The 23,477-nt window shown below is 39.7% G+C and overlaps 1 long non-coding RNA gene across 2 annotated transcripts in view; it reads right to left on the reverse strand.

Moving 5' to 3' along the window:
* LOC308583876 overlaps positions 1–23,477 on the reverse strand; it is a 149,875-nt gene that overhangs the window by 37,919 nt on the left and 88,479 nt on the right. For both annotated transcript variants that reach the window (XR_014006470.1, XR_014006471.1), the window contains exons 4-6: positions 14,614–14,648; positions 10,544–10,604; positions 3,041–3,137 (exon numbers count right to left, since the gene is read on the reverse strand). This is a non-coding gene — a long non-coding RNA (uncharacterized lncRNA). The remainder of the gene's footprint in view (positions 1–3,040; positions 3,138–10,543; positions 10,605–14,613; positions 14,649–23,477) is intronic.

Genomic DNA, 23,477 nt, shown 5'->3' on the forward strand with positions numbered 1-23,477 from the left:
ACTCACCATGAACTCCACCCTGTTTTCTTATAATGGCAATGGCAGCCACCTGAGAGGTGTAGGAACTGAGTTCCGACGAGTTTCGGCTGGAAAAAAAGTCCTGGATGAACCTCTGCACAGTCTTCAAAGATACCTAGGCTAGATCTACACAGCTAATAAAAATGCTCTGAAAACGCTGCATTAAAAACCATTGTAAAGCTCACAAGAGCGCCATCTGGTGTTACAGTATTATATCACATTTATAATGTTGTAATTTGATTAATGTAGCTGTCCATAGATTCTGCAAGAAGACAGAGAACTCTAAAGCACCTTTTTCTCATTGTCATACGGAAATTCTAATGGCAATGTCACCAATTAATGCAACAGTGCTATGGAATGGAGTAAATCAGTAGGAGGTCACATTACAGACCATTGGTTGGTTTTGGCCATTGCTTTGCTGTGTAACTTACTACTTAGTTATTTGATGCCATTCATATCCACGACACTTTATGAAAGGCTGAGAAGACAGGTATCTACCTGGGGATAAGGGTAGCACACTACAAACTGAAAGGCACTTGGGCTGATCTGATCTGAATAACAAATTTAGGGTTGGATTAATGCTAAGAATGCTGTATACTCTACCTATTGCAATGATTAAAACACATTTGTGCAAACACTGGCCTTCACTAGGCTCCTATCCTAGGCAGTTTTGAAAATGTCAAAATCCTAAAAAAAATATCTAAAGGGCTATAACATGGGGGATGGAGCAAGTTCCTTTTCTCCTTCTCCGGAGGCCAGGACCCAAACCAATGGATTCAAGAAACAAGATTCCAACTAAACTTTCTGACAGTAAGAGCTGTCCAGTAGTGGAACCACCACTTCCTCAGGAGGAGGTGGCCTCTTTTTAAGCCAAGGTTGGATGGTCATCTGTCATGTATGATCTAGCTGAGATGCCTTCATTTCATGGGGTTGGGTATATGACCCTCATGGTCCTTTCCAGCTCTATGATTCATCATATGGCAAGTGGTTAGCTGAACTGGCCATGTTCTAGGGAAGAAGAAGAAGAAGAAGAAGAAGAAGAAGAAGAAGAAGAAGAAGACTTGCTTCTCATGTTCCTTTAATAGATGCATAGCATTAATGCCAATGCTGCTTTCCTCCCGATTATAGCATAACAAATCTTCCAAATGCCTAGCTACCAAATTGCTATTATGCCCCAGATTTATGAGATGAATGGATACAGGTTGGGATTAAGAACAGCTGGTAAACATTAACATTCAGAATCACCATGAACAGTAATATTCAGAATTGTATGAATTTCAGTGTCCATACATAAGCTTCTGCAGAACTATGTGAGGACATGCAGAGGATAGATAAGAGATGTGAAATGCTAGAATATGACTTAATATGGCCATCTTCCATGTCCTTTAATTTAGTGCCAAACAAGGCATAATGTTACAGATGCAAAGAAATTTGCAAAACAGGACCAAAAAAAAACCCCAACCAAACAAAGGTTTTTTTCCTTTATTTTTTACTAGAAAAAAATCTAAGTGAATCGCTCAAGGTGATTCACAGATGGTAAAAGCACTCCAATAAAACAGAATTAAAAACCTATACGACGGTAACGGAAAGCAGCAGTACAATCTCATTCAGGAGAAGAGAGTAACTAAAAGCCAAGGCCCCAGCAATAAAGCATGGGAGGGAATCAAATAAAAGGTTACAAGGTGCAAAATTTAGACTAAAAGCTAAAGCAAAGCTGAGCTGGGAAGGGAAGGTTTTCACAATATAAACTGTAAAGTAAACTTTCTTGGTAAGGATAACTAACAGCTGTGTTACCAGTCTAGGGATGGGGGTGAAATACATTTCCATTTGCAGTTAAAGGGGGGTGTACTTTCCCAAACAACACCTGAACTGAAACACAGCCATTCTTTGAAATTTTACAATGCGGTTCTCAGTTCTCAAGGCAAGTAATGTATACAAACACGCATATACTAAAGTTGCATAAAATTTGACAAAGTCTCCCATAATGCTGTCTTTAATATGATGCTAAGATGTGGGCTGGACAATACTACTGTTGGGTGTATCAACAGCTGATTGACCATCTGTACCCAACGATGGTTCATTAATTGCTCTGTGTCAAACCAGAGTGGGGTGTCACAGGGCTCTGTTCTACATCATGTGCTGTTCAACATTTTCATATATGACTTCTCGTATCCAGGGAAGGGGTGTGAGCTTGCAGACCCAGAAAATGGATCGTAGGATCATGCTGCATAACTCAATGAAAATGTCGACCCAGTGTGTGGCTGCTGTGAAAAAAAGAAGTGAATTTCACGTGAACAGCAGTTATTAAGAATTAGATTGACTGGGAAACTGCCAATATGGTTGTGCCTTTCTTCAAATCTATGGTGCAACCACACAGGGAATACCGTGTACAGTTCTGGCTATCACATCTCAAAAAGTGCATTGTAATGGTTGGAAAAGGTGCGACAAAAGAGCAGCCAAAATGATTGTGGGGCTAGAGCAACTCCTTCATGAAGAACGGTCATGCCATCTGGAGGTTTTTTAATTTAGAGAAAAGGTGACAAATCTTTATAGCATTTTGTCTGGTATAGAGAAAGTGATTAGAAACAGGTTTTTATCCCCCTCTGATACCAGAACCCAGAGTTATTCCATATAGCTAATATGTTGGGAAGACCTAAGATAAAAGTGTGTCCTCCTTGGTAAGAGTGTATGATTGAATTATGGAATTCACTATCACAATATAGCTACCAACCTGGACATCTTTAAAAATGAGTTAGATAAATAAAGGCTATCAGTAGCAACTTGTCAAGATGGCTCTGTGCTATCCCCATGAAAAGAGGCAGCATGCTTCTGGGTACCAGTTGCTGGACCTCTGTTTAGCCATTAGTCTACCAGGATGCTGGAGTAGATAGGCCTTTGATCTGTTCCAGCAGGGGTATTCTAAGGTTCTTAACTCCTGCTTCAGCTGCATATTCAAAGATACTACAAGCTGCATGCTGGCAACCATACTCCATAGCAATCTGAAGGAGGAAAACATCTTTACCTTTTAGGCAGTAGTATTCTCATCACCGGTGATCTAAGATTCCTAGTTCAACAATTCATCAGAAATGGATATCCTTTTGAAAGCGAGCAGATGAGACCTAAAGAATCAATGGATGCTATAGTTAGCAGCATCTTAGAGAATACTAAGAACTTGCAAGGACGTAGGAAAGCCATTTTACAGTGCATTCCCAGCTCAAGCTCCCATCTCTGCAGCAATTGTATGAATGGGACTAGATGCAAAGTAAGACCAGCAGAAGACTGGAGCTAGACAACATATGGTGCATACACACCATAAATTTAAAGCACTTCCAAAGTACATCCCTATCCTGAGAATCCTGTGAACCGTAGTTTGTTAAAGGTGCTTGGAATTGTAGTTCAGTGAGGGGTAAACTACAGGTAAGAGGATTCTGGAGGAGGTGCTTTGAATGTCTGGAATGTATACACCCTAATACTGTGTCCCTCCCATTCCATGGGGAAAGGTTTCTAATCTAGCCATCATCCTGATAGATGATGTAAGTGCAAAGGGGTGTGGTACTGTGTAGAGCATCTGCATCAGGAAGGTGGACATTCAAGGAAGGCCTGTACCAAGTGACTTTGAATGTATAGATCATCTCTAATATGAAAATGAAGACAGCTAGGCTTCAGAATCTTATGAAGTAATTTTAACGTTAAGCCTGCTGTATAATAGAGCTCATGCTTTTGCACAAGCTTCATTTACTGAACGAAAGCTGCTCTTGAGTAATTCCTCTTTATTTCAAAGGGGTTTGTCCGCAACATTTCCTAGATGCGTTCGACAGCTGGTTTCCAAAGTTCTCTTTTCTGTCAACATGCATTGGAAGAAGGTTTTGCTCGCTCAAGCTGGTCCCTTCCTCTCTCTGGGGCTGTTAAAGCTTTGCCAGTGGCCATGAGCGAGACCACAGAGTCATTTGGAATGATTGTGAGTGAATACCCAGTTGGCAATTATGCCTAATGCATCTCCTTTTCTGTAGTTCATAGCAGAAAAATCTCTCAAATAAAAAAATTCTTATGCAGGCAAGGTGCGAAAAGCACGAGGCTTAATAAAGTAGATGAAACATTTATGAAGGAAGAAAATTCCCTCATGCCGGCCCAAGGAACGTTTCTCTTTGCATATGGGGCATGATGAATATATTTCATTTCAAAAATAAGAAAATTACTATTAATTGAGCAAGCATTACTGTAAAAGAGATGTGAATTATGAGAGCAAATTGTCAAAATGCAAGAAGCCCGTAGCTCATAGGGGCTCTCTTACTGAAAAGCAAAAGCCCTTTTGAAACAAACTCAGGAAGAAACCTGTCCTTCCATATGAAAATCCACAGAGGTTCTGGCTCACTGTCTCTTCTCCAGCAGCTTTCCAGCACTCAGTCCTAAGCATGTCTATCCAGCAGTGCCATTAAGCTCAATGGGGCATGCGCCCAGAGAAGTGTGCACAGTCTGTGCCCCCCTCCCAGTGTTGCTGAACCTTGGCTGCCATCACCTCTGAGCTATAGTCCATTGACATCTGGAAAGCCACTCCCGACCTAAGGAGGGGGGATTGCGGGCTCACGCCCCCATCTACACTTTTGCGGGGCTGGCGCCAGCCCCGCAACACTCAGGGATTCCCCCATTAATATTCATCCCCTACAGCGCCAGCCAATCAGCTGGCGGCAGGGGCAGGATTACCAAGGGGCACTTAAGGTCGGGGCAGCCCTGGCTCGCCCCTTTTCGCTCTTGCAGCAGCTGTGGTTTCCCACCCACCCGCCCTTTAGGTATGCATTCGGACTTTGCTATGGGCTTTGGCTGGTCGCCACAAGGGGCCTGGTAGGAGTTTTTCCATTTGGCTAATTGGCTGTATTTTAAAAGCCACCTGGTTTTTTCGCCTACCTCGTAGCAAAACGTCACAACTCCTTGGTTTTGGCGGTTAGGCATTGGCAGGGGTATTGTTATGCAAATGAGGTCCCCCAAATCTAGAAGGGTAGTTCCTTAAAGGACTCCGGGGGGCGTTGCTAGGGCCGAAGGCTAGGGCCTAAAGCACGTTCCCGAGCGGTAACCCCTTGGGGAGTGCCTAGGGATGTGCATCTCGGGGGCTCCCCCTGTTGGTGCTTAACCCTTCCCGGTTAGACCGGATAGTCTGTTAGGGCCAATGCCTAAAGCCAATACCGCTCTTACCTGTAATCTATAAAGTTGTGGCCATTTTTCGCCCATTAACCTAAATTCTGGTGTCCTGTGTCTTTATTCACTCCATCTGTGGGAGGGGGCGGGAATTGCCACGCAAAGGCACAAGGTATTCAGCAGGGGTGCACAGGACTGCGACTTTAGGAAGCAATCCAAAATCCTCTATCACCAGACTAGCAGGGCTTGATGAACTGCAAAACCACCAATAAAACCACAGCTCTTTCACACACAGCAGGCAGCGTGGGAGGGGAGGGGAGGCAGATCAAAGCACCCAGACCCTCCAAGTGTCCCTATTTTCCAAGGACGGTCCTGGATTAACAAAAGCCATCCCAGTTTCTGATCTGATCCCAGAATGTCCCACTTTTCCTTAGGACACCCCTATTTTCACTGGAGGGTATGCAGTTATGCAACTCCTGAGACAAGGGGATAAGTAACTATACAACCTTTAGAACACATCTTTAGGCAGACCTGTATAGGGAAGTTTTTTAAAATGTAATGTTTTATTATGTTTTTATATATGTTGCAAGCCGCCCAGAGAGGCTGGAGCAACACAGTCAGATGGGTGGTGTATACTTATTATTATTATTATTATTATTATTATTATTATTATTATTATTAAATAGGATATCTCTATTTCCATTGGAGAAATAAGGGAAGGTATGTTACAGCAGCCTGAAGCATGTAATAGCAAAATTTTCCATTGTACATTGTTGTGAGTTTGGGTGGAGGGGCTGTATGCCTGAGTGCCTTCTAATTCCTGGATTCAACAAGGATTCAATTGCTGGAATAGCCAGTCAAGTTCTTGAAAATTGCCTAAGTATGGCTCATTAAGGTAACAAAGGAAGTGGCTTTGTGCCAGAGGGCCAATGGTTGGGCCCCGCTTCCTCAAGTGTCTGGTAGTTAGAAAGACAAAAACCAGAGTTGCAGTGTGTGAGCTAGGAGCTAGAAGCAAGCTGGGCAGCTGAGAGACAGAGCCATGCTTGATTTCTGCTGGAATCCAAGGATGCAGCTATTGGAGAAGTAAACCCCCCCCCTAGGGTGTTGATGCTGTGAGCCCCTCCATTGTAGGCTCAGGTTGTATATATAAGCAAATAAATAAAATATCATAAAGACACCACAGTCTCCACTGTCCCTCATTCTGAGGAAATAAAACCCTCGGTAAGTGCCTGGAACCCCTGGAATCAGACGTGCCACCTTGCCCCTGCGACAGCTGGTACCCAGGGCATGTGTGCATGTGTGGAGTCAGCACGCCCGTGAGGATACATCGTGGGGCCATGCCACAAGGGAAATCGGGGGGGGCAGCCCCTTCATTTAGAAATTTGTGGGTGCTAGGGCACCCAGGGCCCTGCATAGTTGGCACCCATGCCTAGAATCTCGCAGTCAGAGATAGGAGTGGCTATATTAAGGTTATAATCCTACGTGCAACTATCTGAAAGCAAGTCCAGTTTAACCCAACAGGACACGCTTCAGAATCATAGATCCTAAAATGAATACAAAATCCTTCTCATAGCCACCATCACTTTGGAGTATAGAAATTTTCATTATTTGATTGTACACAACCAAAGGTAATTACTGATAATACTTCCTCATTTCTTTAGCAATTTTCTGCATTCAAAATGATTTATAACTCTCTTCTCATTTATGCCTGTGAAATTGATGATTAAAGTAAAATGGTTAATGAAATTCAGAGTGACAATTTTGCCATGAACAACATTGCACAGAAGCAGTGTTTACATAGTGCTAACCCATGGTATTTACTGATTATAGATTCATGGCTCTGTAAACATGTGTCACACCCTTATGAATTAACAGAGTTCACTGAACTTTGTAGGACATGATAATGCATAATGATTTGGCCTTTGTCTTACCCACCATTAGTTATTCTGCTAACGTATATATTAAAATTAAACTAATTCTGAAGTAAATATACCATTAAACTAAAGCAATTAAGGTGATTCTAGTCAACCTTCTGCACTTTCTCATTAAAAAAAATAAAATCCTATCACTAAAGTTATAAGCGTGTTATTTCAACTCAGAGATGAAAGCTATTTGTGGTTTTCCTAACTGTTCCCACCCATGAATCTTTTTTAATACAAATCTGATTCAGAACCTACCAGCACTGAATAGAAAAAGGGGTATAAGTATACTCTAACTGTGTATAACACAAACTTTAAAACACCACAGCATTGAATCCAAATGGCTAGCTGTCAGTTCAGATGCTAGGGAAGCCTTATATTGCTGGAATGGTCTAAAAGCAGAACAATTCACCAATACAAGCTACACTGACATGAAAAATGCAGAATCCATTCAGAGAACTGTTTTTTGTTTTTTTCAGGCACCACATATTTGCCAAAATACTGTAAGTATTAAGGTTTTTTTATTAAAAATGAAGAAGTCATCTGAACATAATTTCACAGCCTATTTCATTGTATTATTTGTTTTATTAATGTATTTAAATATATGTATTCTGGGTAGAATACTGGACTTTGGAAATCTAGGTTCAAAATTTAAATTCACCTATGGAGCTCAGTGGAAAAAAATATGAATCTCACTGAATTTCCTAGAAAAAAGGCACGCAAATATGGTAAATATAAAAAAAATTATCAATTCAGGAGAGTTTCTTCAAGGATCCAAGAAGATGGAGAGAAGTGTTCACGGCAAGGTAAGCATTTATTAAAATGACTTTACAGTAAAGTTTGCCTGAACAAGTTAAGCTTGCAGAGAGTGGGCTGCTAAACATTACAGAAGGATGTTTTAAGCAAGATACAGTTATCTATATTATTATATATTTTACAATGATGCTGTAAGAGATTAGGCATATGCCACAAGCAATCATATCTTTTTTCCCCTGAGGGGAAAAAAGTATCATAAAAGCATCTTGATAAGCTTTGTGTCCATCAAAGGAAACAAATATACAACTATTATTTTCTAGCTTATGCTTTCATAATTAGTTGTAGCTATATTAAATCAAGAAGGAAAGAAACACTTTCATACTTCTTTTTCTCTGACATGGCATGGGCTTGTCTTTCTTTGCAGGAAGACTCCTCAAAACTCTGAAGTAAGTTAGGAGACGAGATCAAACAGGCAGACAGGAATGGAGTGATCCTGAACTTGTAACTCTGTAGCTACATTAGAGAGAGACTTGGGGCTGTTTCAAACAATTACATAAAATCAACATTATTAGCAACAACATAATTACCAGTACAATATTCCTATTATTTCTGTCAAGTGAACGCACTTATAGCATAAAATCCAGGACAATCAACAAGACCATGAAATATGCAACACATGAATGATTTAGTATTTAAATTGCCGTAAGAGAAAAAAAGAAGAGAGACTCTAAATGTAAATTCTGGATGAATCACATAGATGTGAGGAAAAACAAATCATTTATTTTCTGACTGGAGAATGTAATTTGCTTTCAGAGTACTGTGCTGGGTGTCTTATTTTACATTCTATTTTACAAACCACTGAAGGATTAATTGGTATGTCTCTCAATGCCCTGTCTCCTAGAGGTGTAAGTTCCAGTGTTAAAAACCACAGTAATCTCCAATTTCCCCTTCTATGCTGTGTTCTTTTAGAAATATAGACAAGGTAGTCAAAATTAGCCACTGGAGCATATTAAACAATGAACCACCATAATTAGATCACAAATGAAAAACCTCATTCCTCATAAAGCTCAAATGAGGGGAAAGTGTGAATGGTGTGACTCAGATGCTTTCATTGCCAAAATTAATTCTATTAAATCATTTACTCATTTTGAAAAAAGCAATAAAAGTTAAATTGGAAGAGCTGTGACCTTTTGTGATTGTAATTTTTAAAGTTTCCTTTTTGTTCTAACTAGGGCAGGCACGGAATTCAACATCTTGGGCCCGATTCAGATGAAACCTTGGGCCCGATTCAAATTTTTCTCTGATCAATAGTGATCCATTTGTAGACACAGGAGATTGTGCATTGATTGTCCTTATTTTCCTCCCTTCCTGAATGCATGAGGGCAATTCAAATCAAGAAGGAACAATCTGGGACATAGCACAATCTGAAAAACATTTTATTCATTTGTTTGTTTGTTTTTTAAATTTATATACTGCCCTAAGGCAGCAAACAAGTGACAAAACAATAAAAGCAATTCCAGTGCAGATGCAGACTGGGAAAGATCTCTACTTAAAAGACTGGCTGAAAGAGGAAAATATTCAGTATGTACTGCAAAGACAGCAAATATGGTGCCAAATATTTAATGGAAGGAATTCCAAATGGTAGGTGCCATGAACAGACATCCTGATAAGATGGCATCTGCAGGAGGCTCTCACCTACAGAGTGCAGAGATCAGTTGCATATATAAGGGCTGAGGCAATCTTTTGTGTAAACAACAGGACAAGTTGCACTCTTTCCACTAGTACATGTGAGGATTTCCCTCCATTTCTCCTGCTGGGAAGATAATCAAAGTGCTGCCAGATCTGATCACTTGTCCGGGGATTGAGAAGATTGAACCCAGGCAATTTTTGCTCTCTTACAACCATCAGAAACTGAATCGAAAGTGCCATTATTTGTTCAGCAAAGGGAGCATTTCTGGATAAGAGCCATTATGCTTTTACAGGCATGACAATGAGATGTTGTCAGAAAGTCTGGCTTGCTGACAGAGAATGTTTGGTATGACCAGTTTCAGGGCTTGTTGTGGGAAGTGTTGCTTGGTACATGAAGGCAGAGAAAGATTAAAGGACTGAAGACTGGGATTTTTCCTGAGCTGGCTTTCAGAAAGAACAATAGTTTTTTTTAAAAAAAAATGAAATCTGAAGGTCAACTCTGACTGGTATATATAGGGTATATTTAGGTTGCCAATTCCAAATAATGATGATACAGGGGGTCTGGCCAAATAAAATCATGTTGCTCCACAGAGTGAATCTGTTGACTGTTGTCCTCACTGACTGAAAATTGGCCATCAAAATCTGGTCAGATGAAGAAAAAGGTTGGGGCAATAGACTGAAGCCTTTATGACTAAGCAAACAACTCCTGTTACATTTTAGTGAGATGCATTGGAGGGTATAAAGGTTGCAGACAAAAATCACTGAGTACAGACAAAAGCAAAAAAAGATTAATGAGCTGCCAGCTCTAACAGTGTATCTCCGTAATGACCCCATAGGTGCACCATTTGATGCAAATCAGTGTAATTTTGGAGGATGGACTTCTCATTTATCACACATGACTAAATAAGGAGATTCATTCTAATTAGAATACAATACAGGTCATCTAATGGCAGAATGATACCTGACAGGAAATACAAGACTGACAGCAAATCTTCCTTCTCCCACTAAGAAATTTGTAATACAACTTTTACCTCCTGTCCTGATGTTATTACAGTGAAGGTTCTATCTGCTTAAGTCAACCTCAGAGTAGATCTACAGAAATTAAATGATATGTCCATTGATTCAGGAAGTGTACCCTAAAGATGATCTAGCCAGATACAATGCTAAGAGAAGATATGATAGCCATCTTCAAATATCTAATGGAAGATGGAACAAGCTTGTTTTTTCCTGCTCTGGAGGATAGAACCCATACTAATTGATTCAAGTAACAAGAAATGAGATTCCAACTAAACATCAGTAAGAACTTTCTGACAGAAAGCTGTTTGACAGTGGAAGACTCCCATTAGAGGTGATGGACTCTCCTTCCTTGGATGTTTGCAAGCAGAGGTTGGATGGCCATCTGCCATGGATGGATGGACTATTTAATTATTAGGGAACCTTCTAACTCTACAATTCTATGATTACATGCTTTAAAACTGAATTGATCAAATTCACACTATGTGAACCGAAGCACTTATTTGAACTTATCCAAATTTCGTGATGCAGTTCTTCAACCAGTATGACATAACCATACTAGTTAGTAGCACAGTTATCCACAATAAAATATGCAATTCTATCTTTCAGAAGTCCACTTGCTGTCATTCTCTCTGTGTGTTTGACTCTTGTGAATCAAAATACAACTATCTTTGGAATTTAACTTACACAAATACTGTATTTACAAAAAATGCATTATAGTGGGGGGAAGGCTTGTAAAAATGTGTGTATTACTCAAGACAGCATACAAAATTTGTTTTTTGTTTTGTTTTTGAAGTTCTCATTTTTATATGTAAGCCATCTTGAGTCCTGCTGGGAGGAAAAGTGTGGTATGTATGTATGTATGTATGAATGAATGAATGAATGAATGAATAACTTATTATGAGTTCACACTAAAATGCCAATGAATTTTCATAAGGATTTTCTCAATTGCTATAGAAATGTGGGGAAACTGAATTTACAATTAGAAAAATGAGAAAGTAAAAGAAGCAAAACTGACAGATTGTTCACTTGCTAGCTGCCAGCATTGTGACACTATTTGACACGATTCTACACTTCTTTTAAGAGCTTGGTGTATGTGTTTGAGCCGGACTCTCATTCTGCCCCTCAAGTTCACATATAAAGAAGAATATTATGAAAGCAAAAGAATAGCAACATGAGCTACTTATGCAAAACATTTTTTCATAATTTCTGTTATTAAAATCTTTACCTAAAGCAGGAGGCAATATTGGAAGGATTAATGGATTTTTACTGCATTTCGAAGTAATAGTTCTGTAATGAAACTAATACTAGAACATAAACATGGTAGAATTCATAATCTAACATTATTGTTGCAAACCTGCAAAAATAGCAGATAACAATTAGCTGCTAGCATTTGGAGCATGACAGCAAAAAACAGACAAAATGAAAAAAGTATGGGGAACAAAATGGAAGTGCTCTGGCAACAATTTCATTTCCTTGATCGGTTAGTATGGTGGTCAAAATTACCTCAGACCCTAATTTAACAGACAAGCCAAATTTTCTCAAACCTTAGTTAACAGTGATTTATGTGAGGCTGCTGCTAACAAATGATCATTTGAATCATACACATTAAATGACTTATTCTAATTCACACAGAGAAAAGGGGAAATATATGCCTATATTCTATTCATCTATTTTCTAGTGAGAGATTATCTGATGATGTAACATGACATCATGTCATATAATGAAACTTCTTCATGATACCAACCATTTAGAATACCATATTTTAGCACATTTTATGTGGTCCTTATGCCACAAAACATGCATTTTCAACTTGTGGACATGGAAACTGTCATGTTCTTCACTTCTTCCACAGTTCAACTCTTCCACACTATTTGGTATTGACACGATAAGTGATAGCCTGAAGAGATTTTGACAGAGAACCCCCTGAAGGGATGTGCTGAACATAACACACCTCAGCACCTCTCCCACTATTGATGGCTATTGTCACTAGGCTACAGGCAACATGAATCTCAGTTAATCGGGTTAGGAATGACTGTAAACAAAAGAAGCCATGGAAAATAAATCTATGTTATGGAAGTCGGCACCGGATTCTTGTGCGACAAATGCAGTGCCTAGTTGGGAAAGAAAACTAAATCCACTAAAAAAAAAACACAGATATATTTATCACTACATACATATTTATTGTTATTTAACCCTGCAGAGTTAAGTAAAGAATCACTTTATAAAAGACTGTCCATAAGAAATTAGATACTTTATAGACAGGAGCACTTTTAGGCACTTAAAAGACTCAAAGCACAGGCCCATGTCACAAATTTGCACAAAGTTTATACATGCTCATGTGTGTATAGGCTGCTGAGCAAATTAAAATGGATCATAGAATTATAGAACTGTAGAGTTAGAAGGGATCCCAAGGGTCATCTAGTCTAGGAATCTCAACTAAAGCATCCATGACAGATGGCCACCCAACCTCTGCTTACCAGCTGCCATATAAGCAAGGTTTTAAAGATTAAAATTTAAAATAAGAGGCAATGTGGGACAGGAAATCTGTAGTCCTGGGCAAGAGGCCCAAGCCTTATCCATCATTTCCTCCCAGGGCAACCCCCTAGCAATGCACCTGTAGTATAATAAAAGGGAAAGAGTAGATATTTTAATTGAGTCCGATATACAAATTTAGATTTTCTCATACAGAACCATGTGACCCTTCCTGAACAGGACATACTGTACACCATAAAAAGGAGACCAACCCTGCAATACTACATGCTTACTAAGAAGTAAATTGCTCAGAGGTATATAAATTTTGTGAATATTAATAAATAAACGTCCAATAAGATTTACGCCCAGGTAAGTGTACATAGGATTGCAGCCTAAAGTTTTTTAGAGTGATGATAGCCATGTAGCCTTCATTTATTTATTTTAAAATATCCATATGCCATTTTTCTTGACAAAGTTTGTTGAAGTTTCCTTACAACAATAAGAAAATAAAAACAGAATATCAAGAACAAAGTTATATTTGAGCCTGCATCCAAGAGCTGTACTGGGAGGAAGTTCTAAAGCATGGAGCCACCACAGAAAATGTCTTCTCTCTCTTCAACTCCCACCTCTCAGACTTAGGAGATGGATGACCAAAAGGGCTTCAGGCAGGATGGCACAGGTGCACGTGACCCATCAGTTGGTTCAGCTCCAAATCATCCGTCCAGTAATATTTTTTTCTAAAAGTCTATACAGAACTAATCCTTGAAAATTGCTCTGACTGACTGACTTTGGAGGCCTTTTCCAAGTTTTGTTTTTGTTTTAATAGCACAATTACTGTGCAGCTACTGAATGTTGTATTAGATCCCAACCAATTTCCTTAAGGTTATTTTTACTCATACTTTCATCATTACATTGTTTAACAGTTTTGGAAACTTTGTCTTTTCTGGTGTGTCCCTGAACAGTATTTTCAGATGCAAATTGGATTATGGATGGGTGCTTAAATATGTCCCACCTTTCATTCCTAGCAGTACATGACGACACTACTGCTCATGTGGCATTTTTGCCAATTCCTCTTTATATATTATTGTTATTCTTATTGTTATTGCATATTTATTTGTACCCCCACCCTTTTCCCTGACAGGAACTTAACGTGGCTTACAGATAAAATATGAAAGAGCATGACACCTGTCCTTTCATTAAAAGCAGTCAGTTCCCAAAAGCCTTTTAGAATAAGGTCTTCACCTGCCAGCAGGAGGACAAGGAGAGAGCCATTCTGACTTCTCTAGTATTTTATGACTCGTACAATAAGCTATGCTTCTATTTGAAAGGAACTCCATTAGGTCTTCAGGTGCAGAGTCTTCAAAACTACTGAAGCAGCTGTAGAAGTTTCACCCTTTTTTGAAAACCAAGCAAACCTAAAATATAGACCATTTGTGTTCACTATTATTAACCTTGAGTTTAGAGCCCTGTCTTCCAAATATTGCAGCTGTAGAGTGCTGAGTCTCGTTTTCAAGCTCTTAATTTGACTTTCGGACAAAACTGAGTTTTTAATTTTCCGCCTCAGTAGTTCATTTGCTGGTACGGAGAAGAGAAATGGGCTTTGAAAACTCACCTTCAATTTTTCAGATGACCAAAGAAGTGTGGCCCCTGCAACAAAATGTACAATGTATTATTTGGGTGTGTGCACATGTATGTGTGTGTTTGAGTTATCCAAGCCTGTAGCTGAAAGGGCTGAAACACAAAAATCAGCATTGCAAGGGGGAGTCCCTGATCTACTTTGGGGCTTGCCTTAGGTGCAACATTTATTTAAGGTTTCGTTTTTACATTTGAAAATGCAGCCAATTTTTATGCAAGTCAACAAAACACGGGACCTCCGTTTGTGATGGATTTGGCTGAGGAGGGTGCATAAATGAGCAATTTAAGCGAATTGGCCTTTGCTGCAGCCTGAGAATGATAGTGGATTTTTGACTGGGAATCCCAATGGGCCTCAGCTCCTTCTCTGACCTACAATATCAATAATGGATTACAGTGCAGGGTTGCTGTAAACGAATCTCTCTCAGAGTATCCCCCCAATCTGCAATTGGCAGGGAAGTCTTATCCATAAGGGCATATGGGCAACTTGCCTCCCCAAGTCAGGCTACCGCAACAGGCCCTCCCCCCAATATGGCACTTTATCTACTTCTACTCTTGAGGTTGCTCTGGCTATCAACCTTCTCCTTAGTTCAGAGTTTCCCAAAGTGGTCAATATTGACCCCCAGCTGTTGATGGGACTGTGCAGGGACTGAACAAAGATTTGGAGATTAAGAGGGAGTCAAAAGGGCCTGGGGTAGAAAAGAAATTTATGATTAGTACAAAGTATAGAAATTTATATAGTACAAAGAATTGAATTAAGAACTATGAGTCTTAGAAATAAAGGACATGGGCATTTGCAGAGCATTATCTCCCTAGCCAATGTATTTTATAAAATGATTCCACAGTCCTTCTCAGACCATGCTGCTTTCTTTTAAAAAAAGAAAACCGTACATAGGTGCAGTTTCACTTCTTAAACAATTACTTTTTTACAGTTTCAAAAGAATAATTCTAACATCCATGCTTCCCTCCCTCAAAGATATAAAAGCAATCTGCCTTTTCCAAGGAGCTTTTAAGAAAGCTTTGGAGCTAGGCTTCTGAACTGCAATCCCTGCCCCCACTCCTTGCTGCTTTACAAGGTTGCTATTTTAAGAAGTTCTCAAAACCATATTTCAAAAAAATATGGGATTCTACAACAGTTGCTTCTGGTGGTGCACCATCAATGATTGACAGGTACAGTAGATTTTCAGCTTTTCTGAAGAAGAGTTCCTGATGTGCACACTGTACATTGTTTCCTGCATAGACAGCATCTTGCTGCAAAAAAACAACCCAAAACCTTCAGCAGAGAGCTTCACAAAGTTTTAAAAGTGCATATCAAATCAATCAACAAGATGTTTCTATATTTTTAGCTGTTCCTATATTATCTGTAAGCCACAGTGTGCCTAACGGAGGAAAAGGCAGAGTATAAATAAATATATAACATATATAACAATATATATATTGAGAAACTAATTTCATTACAAAAATAAAAACTTATTGCACATTGATTCTGCATTAACCTACAGTGTGACCGTTTTGGTTCTCTCCATTTCTCCTTTTTTTCCAATCTGAAATTCAGTTCTCCACATTTCTACAGCAATTTGTAATTATTTTTTTTTAATCCTCATGAAAATTCATCAGCATTTTAGTGCGAATTTCTCCAATTTTTGCACGCATTTTTGACTAATATGCACAGTTTTGCAAGCATTTCCCCCTAATAAAATGCTGTGTGTGTGTGTGTGTGTGTGTGTGTGTGTGTGTGTACACACACAGATAGTTCAATCCCGGTATGGGACAGCTGAATACTCCTGCACTGCAGAGTGTTGGACAATATGAACTTCAGAGTAACATCCAACTCTATGATTCTGTGATTCTATAAACATGATTTGGCTGGGGAGCTGCGTAGGAAATTTGGGAAATTTCAAAGTATGGCAGTGTTTGGGTTTGTTAAATGTGGACTGAATTAAATTTATTTCCCACCCCTACCTCTAGCTTCCCCTGCTAATAAAGCAGGTGTTGTGCTGTTGTGCTGAAGGAAACATCTTCTTATCAAAGTTAGTAGAAGTTCTGTAATGCTAACCAACCATTGCTACACCCAAAGCTTCTCAGAACAGGAGAAGAGAGAGAAGCTTAGCATAACATACTAAGGGAGTGTGTTCATCTGTGTCCTCAATTGCTGGAAACAAAATCAATGCCTCTCTCATCTTGCCCACTCCATAGATTCCAGGAGGCATATCATTCTGTTCCCTGTGCAGTATAAGCTTTATAAGCAATGCACATTTTATGGAATAGAGATAAGGATAATTGGCCACAACAGCACAGATTTGAGAAAATATAAATACATTATGCATCATGAAACATCATGAGCTTTGCACTACGTTAGAAGAGTCTATTTCTCCTGAAATATCTGCTGAGGTTTTGTTTCTGGCTTTATGAATAAAACCCTTTTGGATTTGCAGGTTAATGCAGAGCTGGAAGAATCCCCAGTGAACTGGTCACTGAAGTATTCAAAATGTAATGCTGGTATCTGGAAGCAGAGATGAATACAGGAAAATTTTGTTTCTAGGCATATTGTAGAAATGTAATCTCAAAAGCAGAATTGCTGAGAAAACCAACTGAAAATAAGTTGACCGTGCGCATTTTGTGAAAGGGTCACCTATAGCTTCTGACTTCAGTGGTCCAGAAGCAAGCAAACTGACCAGCAAGCCGTCTTCCTAATTGCCCTGCTTATCAGAATCCTTGGTTCAAAAACCACTTTATAGGAGTTAAGCCAGGCATTATCACTCCTCTGCTACTAAGAAATCCTGGGGAAAGAGGTGATAATATGATCAGAGGCTACAGGTGACTGTTTCCTCCTATGGTAGCACATGCCACAGAGTAAACTCCTAGGCTATGCTACAGTTGGAAGAAACAGTGATTCAACCAAATATTTTTTTTAATCTACCCAGTAATACAAGGAGAAACTGTTTCATAAAATGGCCCTCCTCTAATTTTCTTTCGCCAAATGACTCCTCAACAACAAACCTCATTGAATTGGGACTGATTTCTGATTACACATGCATAGGATTGCACTGTTAATCTCTGAACACACACACGAATCATGGACACTTTTTAAATATTTGAAGTGTTCAAATAAAGCATCTTCATAGTTCATATATCAGATACATAGATATATTTACCTGAATGTCTTTCAAAAAGCCAAACAGCAAGCATGGCCAATTTAAAAATAGGGTTCCACAGAATGGCAAGCTATGATTTGATGTCCCTCAAGACGGACATTTTTGAGGAGATATATTCTGCAACATGTTCTTGATGTAGTAATAATGCATTAGTGGTGGATTTATATTGGACCATCTGCACATCATTTTATTTTGTTAGTTATTATGCAATACTTCTCCATTGCTACTGTTAGTTATTATGCAATACTTCTCCATTGCTACTATATTATTTCTGACAGGAGGAGCTATAACACAACAAAAGCAGTGGGGAGGCATGACCACCAGAAGATTAGTGAAATGAAAAATTATGAGAGTTAGCAAGAAAGGGACACAGGTGGCTCTGTGGGTTAAACCACAGAGCCTAGGACTTGCTGATCAGAAGGTCGGCGGTTCGAATCCCCACGACGGGGTGAGCTCCTGTTGCTCGGTCCCTGCTCCTGCCAACCTAGCAGTTTGAAAGCACGTCAAAAGTGCAAGTAGATAAATAGGTACCACTCTGGTGGGAAGGTAAACGGTATTTCCGTGTGCTGCTCTGGTTTGCCAGAAGCGGCTTAGTCATGCTGGCCACATGACCCAGAAGCTGTACGCCGGCTCCCTCGGCCAATAAAGCGAGATGAGCACTGCAACCCCAGAGTCGGCCACAACTGAACCTAATGGTCAGGGGTCCCTTTACCTTAGCAAGAAATTACAGGATATGCACTGACTGGAAATGAAGCAGTGTGAATGCCCCCAAACCTTTGCAGGTGCAAACAGTATTGATAGTGGGGTTGTACATGACCACCACAATAGCATCATGGTCATAAAACATCATGAATGCAAAATAAAAAGGATGTCTGAAGCGGCCCTTTGTATTTTTAACAAGTCTGTTTCAATCATTGCCCAAAATGTTGTTTTACTCTAATGTGCCTTTCAAATAAAACGATGTTCAACAGCTCTCCACTACAAGGCTGGCCAAAGTGAGTGACAAAACAGGCAGGCATTTTGTATATCAGCAAACATTTTAAATTGCCCAACTAAAAAGGAAAAAAACTGAGTAGGACTTTCTAGAAAAAGCAAGATGGCAGCTGTTCGAATTCTCTTGCCCCCCAAAAATAATTTTACCTCATGCACAAAATATACCTGAAACAAACCTGATATTGGGGTGGGTGAAGCAGCTAAAAAATAGTTTCTGCGATTCTGACCAGACTTTGTGTTAGTAGAAAGGAATTGCTTGCTGTGGCTGAACAATGTTATGATAAAAGTAACGTCAATTGAGTGATCTAATCAGGGTTCAAATTTCTCCAACACAGTGGATCAAGGAATAAAGCATAACCAGTTACAAAGACCGCAGACTCCAGATTCTGAAACTAATCAGTTGCTTTACTGATGTACAACGCTTCATTCAATGAATATTATTTTCAACTGCAGGCATATGAGCCAACTCCTAGGGGCCGAGGGGTCTCTGATCACACCAATAAAATATTTGAGGGGGCCGGGGGCCAAAAAATAAATGGACATTGCCATTCAAATGGTATGCATGAACCGCATCATGTGATTGATTATGCAGGGGTGCACTTACCTGCCCCCACAATATTTGATTCAAGTTGGCACTCCTGTATGGAGAATATTGATATTCTGAACATTGAACAAAAACACAGCAACATAACGGTCTGTAAGATAGCTATGTAATACTTAGAAAGGAATATGGTACCCAGTGTTAATCATTCTTGGAGTAGACCCATTGAAATGAATGGACCTCAGTCATGTCCATGCATTTCAATGGGCCTACTCTGAGTACAACTAAACGTGGGATTCAATCCATGGATTCAGACTGGCATAAGATCATTGTACTCCATTGACAAAACAATCCATCAGATTAATTTGAATCTTAGGCTTGCTATTTCCTGCTGTGACTGAAGATCTGAAGTTTCATCCACCACATGTAGTTATGAAATAGAATTTCCGATTTTCATAGAATACTTAGCATTTGGGAATAAAAATCATAGATACCCAGCCAGATCCTGGAGGGAACACACAAAGAAGAGCCAGACAGGTAGGGGAGAGAAACAAACAAACAGAGACAGAGAGAAAGATTATCTGTGTATTTTTTATATTGCTCATTTTCATAGTTGAAGCCATGTAAGATGCAGACTAGAGTTATACATAGCCTAACTAGCAGAAAGTGTAACTGGGACTCCTGCTTTTAATAGGATGTACATGAAGCATCATCCATCAATTGTGTCAGACATGTAAAGACATCTCTTTTGCCTAGGCTTTACCTGACCCATAAGACTGGACCCTGCTATTGATAGATTTTTGCATTCACTCTCAGTTTTTCTGCTTTCATTTTTGAACACCACTTAAGAGATTTTAAATATAAAGTTGTTTAGAAATACTTTTAAACAAAGAACAATGTTTTCCAAGATGCCCAAACATCACTGGACTGTCCCATGAGGGACTATTGCTGTGATTGCTCAAAAGTGTCAAGTGTCAAACTGTGTCCTGTATCTAATAGATACAGGATATAGCATTTTCCATTGAAATTATACAGGGCGGGTAGGCATCACATACTTCAGTGGCTGTGTGAATTTCTACATTGCCCTTCGGTGGCATCCAAGCAAGAAATTAATCTTTTGGATCTATAATATCTTTAAAGTGGTTGTCCTGTCTTTCAATGTTCTGTCAGTATTTGCATACCTTATACACTCACATCATTGGCTTTTACTTTGTGTGGGTGGAAGATAAGGAAAGAGCAAGTTGAAGTATTTTCTTGCTTTTTTGCGGTTTCTGCCATTAGCACTAATTGACATTTATTGCTTGCTATGTCACTTCGAAACCTATTTAAGATTTCTATTGTTCTCTGTGCCACTTAAATGGAAAACCATTTAGGGCTTCTAACGGAGTAATAATTATCTTGGCACTCCTAGTCCAATCACGATACCATTGCCACTCTGTGCTCTGTTCCCAGCTTGGAGAATGATATTAATCAATGAGGGATAAAGATTTAGGCTTAGCTTTATAACAAGGTGCACTAAATAGCTCATCTTTTTTTAAAAATAACTGTTTCCCCACATTCTTTAATGCTGGTTGCTTTGTCACCCTCTCCTTATTGATTCTTGCATCTTGTTAAGCATTTTCTGAACCAAAGAATTAATGAACCAGCAGGACAGCGGCTGCCTTTTCAGACCGGTATTTGCATTTTAATTCTTCAACTTTGGTTTTAATCATAACTGGGTTGCGTTAAATTTGTACTTTAGAAACAACTTCTGGATTTCTTCGCTTTCTAGACAGTGTAGGGAGCTGCTCTTCAACTAGAAAGGGTTTATTTAAAGCATGCAGATGCACCAAGCCCTGGAGGCACATAAAATACCTCATTGACTTCCTAGGAAGATTGCACTGTTTCCCAGTAGAACCAAGCTACGTTTGATGTTTACTCCGTAGTTTGCCTCTGAGTTAAACCTTCACCACCACACTAAAAAATGGCTAGTGGAGCTATAGTATAGTATAGTGGAATACTTTAATCAACTATGATGTATCATAGTATTTTAATATTCTTTTGGAAACCACCCAGAGTGGCTGGGGAAACCCAGCCAGATGGCCGGAGTATAAATAATAAATTATTATTATTATTATTATTATTATTATTATTATTATTATTATTATTATTACCCTTTGCTCCCCACAGGGGTCCTGATTGAGATTCGGGCCCCTGCACCTGCCAGTTACATAGGCGACGGGTGGGCGAAAGTTCACATTTACTTCAATGGCAGTTTTTTCCCCTTTGACAAATTGCAGGTATGGAAACCCCAATCTGGACTGCAACCATTGCAGGGGTCAAAATGCCTCCCTACTCCCTATATTAGTGTCCTGATCCAGATCAGGCCACCCACACTGACAATCTTTACTGGAGAACAGTATGCTATGAAGTAAGCATCACATGTAGCATGGCCTTTTGTGAAGCTCTTTCGCAGAGCCCCTGTTCAGGCATTCACCATATGTGAATGAGTGCATGGAGAGGGAAGAATTAGGGTTGCTTCATGTGGCCTCACCACCAGTCTCATGCATGCCTGGGGGAGGAGGGCATTTGTATGGAGCCTATGTGAATACACCTGAATGCCCACAGACTGCTATATCTGCCATCTGTACACTAGCTGAAAATATTGCACATACAGGAGCCTATATGTGTTTGAGTGTACATGCATAGGCTCTGAGCAAACAGGGGTCCTGAACACATGGTAGACTGGGGAGCTGGGCATAATTTTTCCACGACCAACACATACAACCTCAGTTCTATATGGATGAATGCCTGAACACTGATACTGTGATTCAAGAGCCTGTTGTACATAGTACCCTATGGGTATGATGTTATGAACCATTTCCCAACACTAAAGTGAAAATGGAAGGCCACAACTGCATGTAAATTTAGAGCTTTGAATTATGGTTAACATGTTTAGGAGCTTAATGTGAGATGTTAACAGCCAAAATGGTTGCATTTCAGGATGAATGGACTGCTGCTCTGCTGTCTGAGCCTATGGGTCATGAATCTCACTTCAGCTTCTGTGCAAAGCTATACTTCTGAGTAGGCTACTGTACAAAGAGCAAGATCAACTGCACTGAAGACAATTACTGCATTGTCAGTACAGGGAATTGCATTGTCAACACAGGGAAGAAAGTTCAGCAAAAGCAAATACAATTCATATTGAACATGGCATACATTTTAAGGGAAGTGACATAACTCAGTGGTAGCAAACATGTGCTGCAGGCAAAAGGCCTTGAGTTAAATCACTAGTATTTCAGTGTATGGCTGGGAAAGACTTTTGTCTGAAACTCTTGAGAGCTCCTGCCATACAGTGCAGAGAATACTGAGACAGATGGAGCAGAGACCTGAATAATTCTGCTTCCCACGTTCCTGTTAGAGCAGGGGTGGGCAATGTGGTGTCCTCCAGATGGCATTGGACTACAAATTCCATCATCCCTAACCATAAGTCATGCTAGGTGGGACTGAAAGAAGTTGAAAGTCCAATAACATCTGGAGGGTTCTATGTTGGTTACTGCTGGAGTAGAGTCTCTAGCGTTCTGTTCATGTGAAAGCAGTTTCCTCAAATTCTTTCAGATACAGACAAGGGCAATCTTGCCCTTATTTTGTTCCTCCTGCTATTTGCAGTAACAGCTGCAGGGGCCAATGTTGCCCATACCCTAAACACAGGTGGGAAACCTGTTGCCCTGCACATGTTGTTGGATTTCAAAGCTCATCAACCCCAGCAAGCATGGCCAATAGTTGGGGGTGATGGGAGCTGTAGTCCAGAAACATTTGGGATGCCCTAGGTTCCCCATTCCCGCTCTGGCCACTACATCAAGGGGGGCTAACCTATGTCCCTCCAGATGTTGTTGGACTACAGCTCCTATCACCCCTGACTACTGCTGGAACATCATTTTATGCTCTATTATAATATGCTATTTAATTTATGAAAATCAACCTATGTGTAAAGTAATGACCATTTCACGCTGTTTTGTATAGACACTTGCCTGTCATTTTAATACTTTGTACAATGACAAGTTTTTGTGACCTAGCATTTACCACTTAACACATCAAAGAATACATCTTGGTATTACATGTTTAAAAACCTCTAGATTCCTTGCTAGCGATACCTGAGGAATTCGATTTTTCTGA

The sequence above is a fragment of the Podarcis bocagei genome (genome assembly GCF_964188305.1).
Source record: "Podarcis bocagei genome assembly, chromosome: 1".
Taxonomy (NCBI): domain Eukaryota; kingdom Metazoa; phylum Chordata; class Lepidosauria; order Squamata; family Lacertidae; genus Podarcis; species Podarcis bocagei.